Source organism: Tinamus guttatus, unplaced genomic scaffold (assembly GCF_059628265.1).
Source record: "Tinamus guttatus ecotype Peru unplaced genomic scaffold, ASM5962826v1 Tinamus_guttatus_pri_ptg000639l, whole genome shotgun sequence".
NCBI classification, from domain to species: Eukaryota; Metazoa; Chordata; class Aves; order Tinamiformes; family Tinamidae; genus Tinamus; species Tinamus guttatus.
In genome coordinates, this window is record NW_028289173.1 from 2,853,650 (window position 1) to 2,861,841 (window position 8,192).

The window sequence follows — 8,192 nt, forward strand, 5'->3', positions numbered from 1 at the left end:
CCTTGGGAGCCTTTCTGTGACATCCTTTATTCGGGCCCCAGGCAAGCAGCAGACCTCTCTGGATGAGGGGTCCGGTCTACATATCGGTGCCTCCGTGCCCTGTAGCATGGAGTCACCCACGACAACCACCCGCCACTTCTTCCGGGTGCTCCTTTTCTCCTTAGGGGGAGCAGCCTTGCAGCATGGAGCAGACTGCCTCTCTGGAGACAGCTCTGTAGATGGGCCTTGGTTCAAGGCCTCCTCTACCTGATCCCCAAGTTCCAGGGCCTCGTACCTGTTGGATGTGGTCACAGGTGGAGGTGAGGTGGGCCGTGGAAGGGATCTTCTGCCACCTTGAGTAGGGACCTGTTTCCATTGTTGATCGTCCCTGGATACTGTTAATTCTGCCCCCTCTGCCCTATGGCAAGAGGGTATTGGATTTTCAGACTGAATCAGGGGGTTCTCTGAGTGGCTTTCCTGGGAAGACTGCAGAACGCAGCTCCACCAGTCTATTCCTTTTTCACATTCCCTGATGGACCTCAGCCATTCTACCTCCTCCTTTAGCTCCGCCACCAGGCTGAGCAGGTCGTCCACCTGCTCACACCTAAGGCAGACGGTGTTTTCGCCACTCCCCGGTAACATGGAGAGGCTCAGACATTCCCCACACCCAGAAACCTGGGCCGCTGTATGTTTCTGTGGCAGTTCAGTTTGTGTCGCCACAGTCTTCCTGGTGGAAGCTCTCTGCCGAGTGGAGACCATGGCTTTACCTGATCTCCCGCTGCTGGAAGAGTCTGGGGAGAAGATTATTTTCCATACCTGGGGGGGAGACTCCCTGACCCCTGCCTGCGCTAACTGCCCCACCGCGCTCCTGGTCGCTCGCGCTCCCTGGGGCAGCTTTTGAATTCCCGCCTGCCCTGCTGGCTCCGCGCCCGCTGAGTCAGAGCCGCCTCTGGCCGGAGCTCAGCACTGCCTGGACCGGGGTTCGGCGCTGGGGCTGCCCCTCGCTCTGTTGTTCGCCTCTAGACAAGGAACTGCGGCACGAGCGTCCGCTCCAGAGCCCTGCCCTTCGAGATCTCATATGAAGTCAAGGGCAAATCATTCTCTTTCTCCATCTACACCCTCTAACTTCCTAAGACAGATCGGTCGGGGATGCTACTTCCCAGAATTGCTGAGAGGCCTCATTAATTTGCAGAGTACTCTGAGTTGTTTGAATGAGAGGCACTACAGAAGCAGAAAAGTATTAATTATTATTATTATTTCACAGGAGTCCTTTTCATTGTTCTAATGAGCAATCTGCGTCTGGTGGAAGGCTGCCTTCAAATCTTTCTAGGCGTGAGTTCTATTAACATACGAACGAACAGGTCACACTATTCTTGGAGCAGACCTCTTCAGCATGTTAATGACAAATTCACACTAGTGGCCCCTTAGTGCTCTGCAGAAATACAGGTTTTGCTTAGCACTTCATACAAAAAAAAGACCATCAGAAAATATGTCACTTGAGGCCGATTAATATTGTCAGAAGAGATAAGATTGAAGAGGAAAATGACAAAAGTTTGTTTTTTCAAGGGTGCCAAGTGTGGCTCCCACATTTCCTGCAATCTCTCTATCGGCACAGTGTTAATATGGGGCTACTTGGCAGAGAGGTCTAGGGGACCAAATATTCAATGAAGACTCACAGCAAGGGCTCAGCTTATGTTTCTAGGCACCTGAAATGAGCCAAATTTTGCTGTGATTTACAAAAGAGCTCAAAGTCAATGTTAGCCTAATGTGGTAGGGGCATTTAGGAGCCCTTGGACAAGCTCAGAGCAGTCATATACTGTCCTAATACCATGACTGAATTAAAACAATTTATGGCAGCTCAGGATTCATTTCATGGCTCAGGTTACTTGGGTTGGTCTTTATATGCAAGCTGAGCTTTTCTGAAAAGCTGGCCCTGCATATAAGCAGTTGAGCTCCTTTTAAGCTTAAGGCTACCGAAGCAAGCATTACTTCAGAGCTTTGAGGTTGTTTCATATAGGAAAAGGAGCAAAAAGAAGTTGTGTTCCTATTTCTTACAAACCATAGCCACTTCTGTATGTTGCAGGTAGGATGTATGTAACTTTGCTCGAAGAATTTGATTGATGGGCCACAGAAATCAGCAGAAAGCATTCTCCTTGAGGTTGTTGAGGCTTAGACCAAGGCCTAAGTAGGAAATAGCTTTATTCTATTGAAGGACCTACTTTCATTGCAGGATTTTCACGCATGCCTTCAGAAACTGTCTTCTTTACATGTATTCTTCTTTGCTTTTCCTTCGTCATTTTTTGTTTAGGAGCCAACAGCTACAACAAGACATGAGAGTGCCCAGCAGCATCACCCGAATTCAGCAATGGCTGCTAGTTACATTGCCCCTGATATATGCAGGAGCAAAGGTGAGTTGTTCCATAAGGAGAAAACATTTCAGGGCTTACAGCACACAAACACAGCTGATCATGCGGTTCTGCCCCTGCCAGGAGCAGCCCACCTGCCGCTCCAGGCAGAAATGTGCTGTGCACATACTGAAAATCATAGCAGGGATTTGAAGATGTCATGCTGACATTGATGTTGCCATTTTAGGTTTAATCAAGTAGTATCGGGAAGAGGTAAGACTGTTAATAAGGCCCAGACATTGTACCAAATGCTTGTTCAAAGCACTTTTCTCGATCATATAGAGGTTAGATTATGTCTTTGAGTATCTCATGCTTTTTTTTTAATTATTATTACTTCTTGTTTTTTATTAGATATAGTGAAGGTGTTTACAGAGGTGGGGAATGACAAAATGATACTCAAAACAGCGGAACTGATATACTAGTTACACAGTTTCATAATTACAATGACAAACCAGAGTTACAATATTAACAGTGAAAAGAGCAACAGTGATATTGCTTCACAGACTTTCAAATGGAATTCTAGCAGCAGCATGTGGCAAAGCTGGACATGCACATGATGGCAAACAAGGTGATTTGTGGGCATTAGCGTTCAGAAAGAGTACAGCCTTGTGGCATGGCTTAGGCAGAGGTCTCTCAAAGACTCTCAGCTGGGGATAAACTGAATTTGGCTACTCCAGGAAAGAAAAGCTGAGCCTGGAATAATGAGTAGTTGTGTAACATGTGAATCTGCTTTTGAAGGAACAGTGATATTTTGTTCTGCATCCTCATGGCCATGTAGATGCACCTACAGAAAGCATGGGACCTCGTAGGCAGACCAGATGGTTTTCCAAGGTGCTATGTGCCTGTGAGGTACCATAGGACTAGGTAGAACTCCTTTGATAAGCGATTTTGAAAACTAGTTATTTAGACGCTTACATAAACCTGCTTTGAAAGCTCCCTTTTTATTTGATTTGATTATCTTACGGTGCAGATCTACATCACAGTTATGTCCCATTTTTATCACCTAGAGAGCAGAGAAAGAAACTGGCTTGTCAGTCAGACTGAAGATGGACATGACCTCACTCATTCATCAAACAGAATCAACAGCAGTGCAACAATGTCAGTAAATTTAATTTACTTTATGTGCATTTAATGATCTCTCCACAAAGCACTTCTGTGTGAAAAGATCCACTCTTATTTTATCTCTTTGAAATACAACTTGGTTACACACCAAATATTCAGTAAGCCACAGGGGCAGTTATTCTTATTAGACAATTTTATGTTTCACCAAAACCACTATGATAGTCCAAGGCTAGTTTTGACTCTCAAACCAATTAGGGTAGCTATCCCAAAGACTGATTTGCCTACTGCAAAAAGCCTTTACAGAAAGCTAAGAAGTGGCATTCTCCGGCCATATCCTACTTTTCTGGACTAGGAAAATTAAGTCTTCAATTGGATAATTTTTGCCACTTAGGAAAGGGTGAATTTATTTATTTATTTATCACAAGCCAGTTATCAATACTGCAAATAATCATTTTCCCTAACCTTTTGCATTTCATTTGCAAAGGAGGTTTTATATATTAATCAGATGAACAACAAGTACTTGAAAGAAGAAAAGGTATTTTTAAGACTCTAAGACAGGACTTTGGATTCCTGTTAGAACTGGTACTTGTTAGTACAGAATGTTTACTGAATCTCACCACATGGTGAGTGGCATGAATAATAGTGGCAGAATGCTTTTCTTTAGGTTTTCACTTCCAAACAACAAACGCAAGTCCCCTCTTTTCTGTAAGTCCTCTTAGAAGATTAGAAGATTGCTGTTTGAAATAGGTACTTCTGCAAAATGGCCTAAGAGAAAAGAAGGAGGAAAGAGATGAGGAAATTTGTTATGGCCTGATGTCATTACTTGGGTAGCTTGCTTGCACTATGACATGGTAGAGAAGCAGGCTTAAAAATCTACCCTGAAAGTTAATCTTTAGTTTATAAGTAACCCTTCATAACTATAGAACATATCAGTGAACAGAGATAAAATGTCCCTGTTCTAAGGGCAGAAGAACAGCCTTTTCCAGTTCAGAGTCTCATCGCCAATCATAAAGGCAGCTGAAAAAGAAAGGCACAGAGAGGTAAGGGCTTTCTTTTTAATATCATTTGTAATATAGCAAAGCACAACTAATGAACAGTCCCTTTGTTGTTGTTGTTAAAGGGTCAGCTTGAGCAAGAAGTGCAGGGCTGTTCACTCCCGCCCTCCGAAATGCCCTTAGCTCCCACTGCAGCACTTCGTAAGAGCTGACTGCAGAAAGTCCTCACTCAGGATTACATCTGTCAGCAAACGCCAGATTTCACTGAACACTTTCCACCGAACGCGTTCGTTGCTGTTGCAGTTCACTGGATTTGATGCCATGTCTTGAATCACTTCAAGCAGGGTCAGGCTTTTTGGTCAGACACTGGTACCCCTGCATGTGCCCGGGTTGTCCTCAGCTCCCCGCTGTCATCACAGGGCAGGGGCTGCCTGTGGCCAGGGCTTCGCCCGGGAAGGTGCCATGGGAAGAGTCATGATTTGTCACCCAGGGCCTCCCCTACCACCAGGCAGCTGGGAGGAGACTGAGGTTGGACAGGCTGCTGCCACCAATGGAAGGGCCCTTTCCAGTGAATATGGTGTTATTAAGTTAGTTAAACACTAACCTAGTTATCTTGTTTATCTTCCTTGACTGTAATTCCTTAGAGGGAACATTCTTTTCCGGATGGCCCAACATCTGTTTGATTAATGAGCTTCTACTACCACAGACTTTTTTTTTTCTTTTCATGTCAAATGTTCCTCATGTGATTTGCAATTTTGTAACATGCTGACTTGATTTTTCCATTGGGTCAGTTACAAAATGCTTGGGTTTTTTTCAACACACACATGCACACGCTTCATATTGTCTTTCTATGTGTATTTTTTTTCTGTTTTCGGGATAGTTTATTTGCTTTGTACTATCCATTTTAGGTTTAGGCTATCCATTTTAGGAATAACAACCACAATTCCTTGTGTCTCTTCCTATGTTGGCCTCATCTCAGACAAAATTAGAGGTCAAACACTGACCGGAGTCACACAAGCAAAACTGCCGTTCTCTCCATGCTTATTTTCTTATAATGCCAAGATTTTCACCCCTGCATGGACCCAGCCGCTCCGAGGGCAACGTTCACCCTTGGGAGCAGCTCGCGCTCCCGGAGGCTTCCAGGACTGCAAGGCTCAGCAGAGTTTGCCCCGCACGAGGCTGCAGCTCTCTCGTGTGGGAGCTGCGTGGGGATGGAGCACACCAGGATCTGGCGGGAGCTCTGGGAGCTCAGCAGCGCACGGTCCGGAGCTTCCCCACAGTGTTGAAGTTTAGTGGATATTGCACCAAAGACACAGCTACAAGAGGATCTCATTAAATCAGCCCTGAAGAGCGCTAACTTTTCTTTTAGCAGCACTTGACAAGATAGGAGGGAAGTGAGACAAAATGTTCTCTTTCCTAATGAATGAGGAAGAGAAACTGCCTGACTCTCATGTGTTACTTCTAAAAATAGTTATATTTCATTTTTCCATAAGCATCAGCATCAGAGCATCAGCCCTCTTTAAAATGACACTAAATCATATGACCTTGAAATTGAACACTGAAGAGTATTTTCTTTCTTTCCCAGGCTTTATCTTCCTTTGAAATTTGCACTTTCCACCGTCCTGCAACACTGAGCTATTTTAGCCTTGCCCGAAATCTCTCCACTCTTTTACCAAACAGACTCCCCTTCTCCCCCAAGCGTTCCCAGGCGCTCGCCAAGTGCTGTCCAGCAGCACGGGCCGTACATGAGCGGTGCGTTATCTCGTACTCCCGTCCGCTCCTTCCCTCCCTTCCTCCCCAAAGCACAGCACAACGAAGCTGCTCTCTAATTCCTTGGGAGAATTATTAGTACTGGGGGTGTTCTGCCCCTCTGGAGGACCACGTGAGTATCTCCTCACATTCATTTTCTGAACTTTGCCACAGCTCACGTTTGTTTCTCTTATGAAAGCGTTTATTTTCATGACTCTCCATAAGCTTCTATTAATGTCTCCCTCTCTTTAGAAATTTTTACAGAATATAGTTTATTTCTAGAGAATTTTTCCTTGTTTGAATGCTGGTCTTCTGCAATATTTTACTTTTTTTCTTAAGCATTTTAAAAGCTAATAAAGTGTGGCTTGCAGACATATACCTCCTGTCTGCATCTTTCCTGATCACTTGCATGTAAGGCAGATACAAGGAGGAAGACCACCCTCACTGTAGCCCCAAGTATGAGAAAGCGTTTTTGACATTCTGTCCTTACAGTATTGCAGCATTGCTTTTCTTCACTCATCCTAACCTGCCAGTGATGCTTGCTCTTTTTAGAATGATTCAGCAAAATAGCATATAAGAGCAGAGAGGGAATACCGTATGATGAAGAAATGGGTACTTATTCGTCGTACAAACTCCATTATATTGACAATCACGTTCTGGATTGTGCTGCTTCCTTGTGAAAAGGTGGCAGAGCCAAGAGAGATTTTTTGCAAGTAGCGGACCCCAGAGATGCCTGGTTTGTGTTTGGTGGGGTTAACTGAGGAGACAGGGATTTCTGCAAATATTTTCCCCATCAAGGTTTGGAAATGGCAGAGAGGATGATAAAACCACAAAGCAAGTTTCATAATAAATGAAAGCAAGAGCCCCTAATTCTCTCTAGACAAACTTCTGATTCAAGTCCTCAAGTGCTGGCATCTCTATCGGCAATGCCCATGGTACAACCAGCACAAATGTAAACCTCTCCCATGAGGGACCAGCATTTGGTTGAAGTGCTGCCAGGGCAATCAGAGCTGCCTACACTTCAGAAGTGAGGGGCAACAAAAGGAAAAGCAACTACGGACTCCATGCTTTTCCCTGCAGCTCTTCACCCTCTATGAGCGATCTCTGGGACACAACCTGCAAGGTTGGCTCAAACAACATTTTATCATCTGCCTGGACACCTGCAGGCACTGACGTCTCAATTCTATCACCAATACATCTCATCAGGGACCAAAGCTGGCATCGTGCAGGCCTGTGATTCCTGGTCTGACCTGCTCTTTGCTCTGCTGAAATGGCTTTGCAGCCCTGCTGATGGGCATGTGGTGGTGCTTCAGCACGCGTGCCCCGGGAAAGACACGCAGGGGCCAAATGTCTGCAGCTGTTTGCACAATCAAGGCTAAAAGTAATAGCCAAAGGGGGAATTTGAGGTAGGGGGTGCCCGTTTCAAAAGCTCTATGGATAAGCCATGCCTGCTGAGGCTCTAAAACTAGAAACCTTGTCCTCCACCAATTCGTTGTTGCTAACCCCAGAAGATGGTTTATCTTGCTCACAATGTTCTGCATCCTTCTCGGGCTCACCTCAAGACTCGCTGCGGTAGTTTCCTCTTGTTTCAGGCCAAGTTGCTGCAGCTGTGGCTGCTGAAGGGAAACGGGAGGGCATGCTCGCTTAGCTCCACCTGCTGGAGGCTACGTCTATGCAGAGAAAATCATTCGAGAAGAACGTGAAACTTCCATCATGGCTCGAGGGTTATTTTCCCCAGCAAGTCTTAGCATTTAAGCAATATTCCCACATTTAATCCCTCACTCTGCCACAATGTGGGTTTTCTCTATGCCAGCGAACAAGTGATCTCCATAGCTGTGCTTTGCAACACCACGATACTTTACTGCAAAAAGAGCATTGGGTCGTTTCCAGTGCCGAGAGGCACCAGGAGCCTCTGACTGTTGCATCTGCTGCCAGAGGCTTTCGCAGAGGAGCTCTGCTCCGGAGTGGCCTGTGCTCAGCGCCACGTGGTGCCACCTTGCTC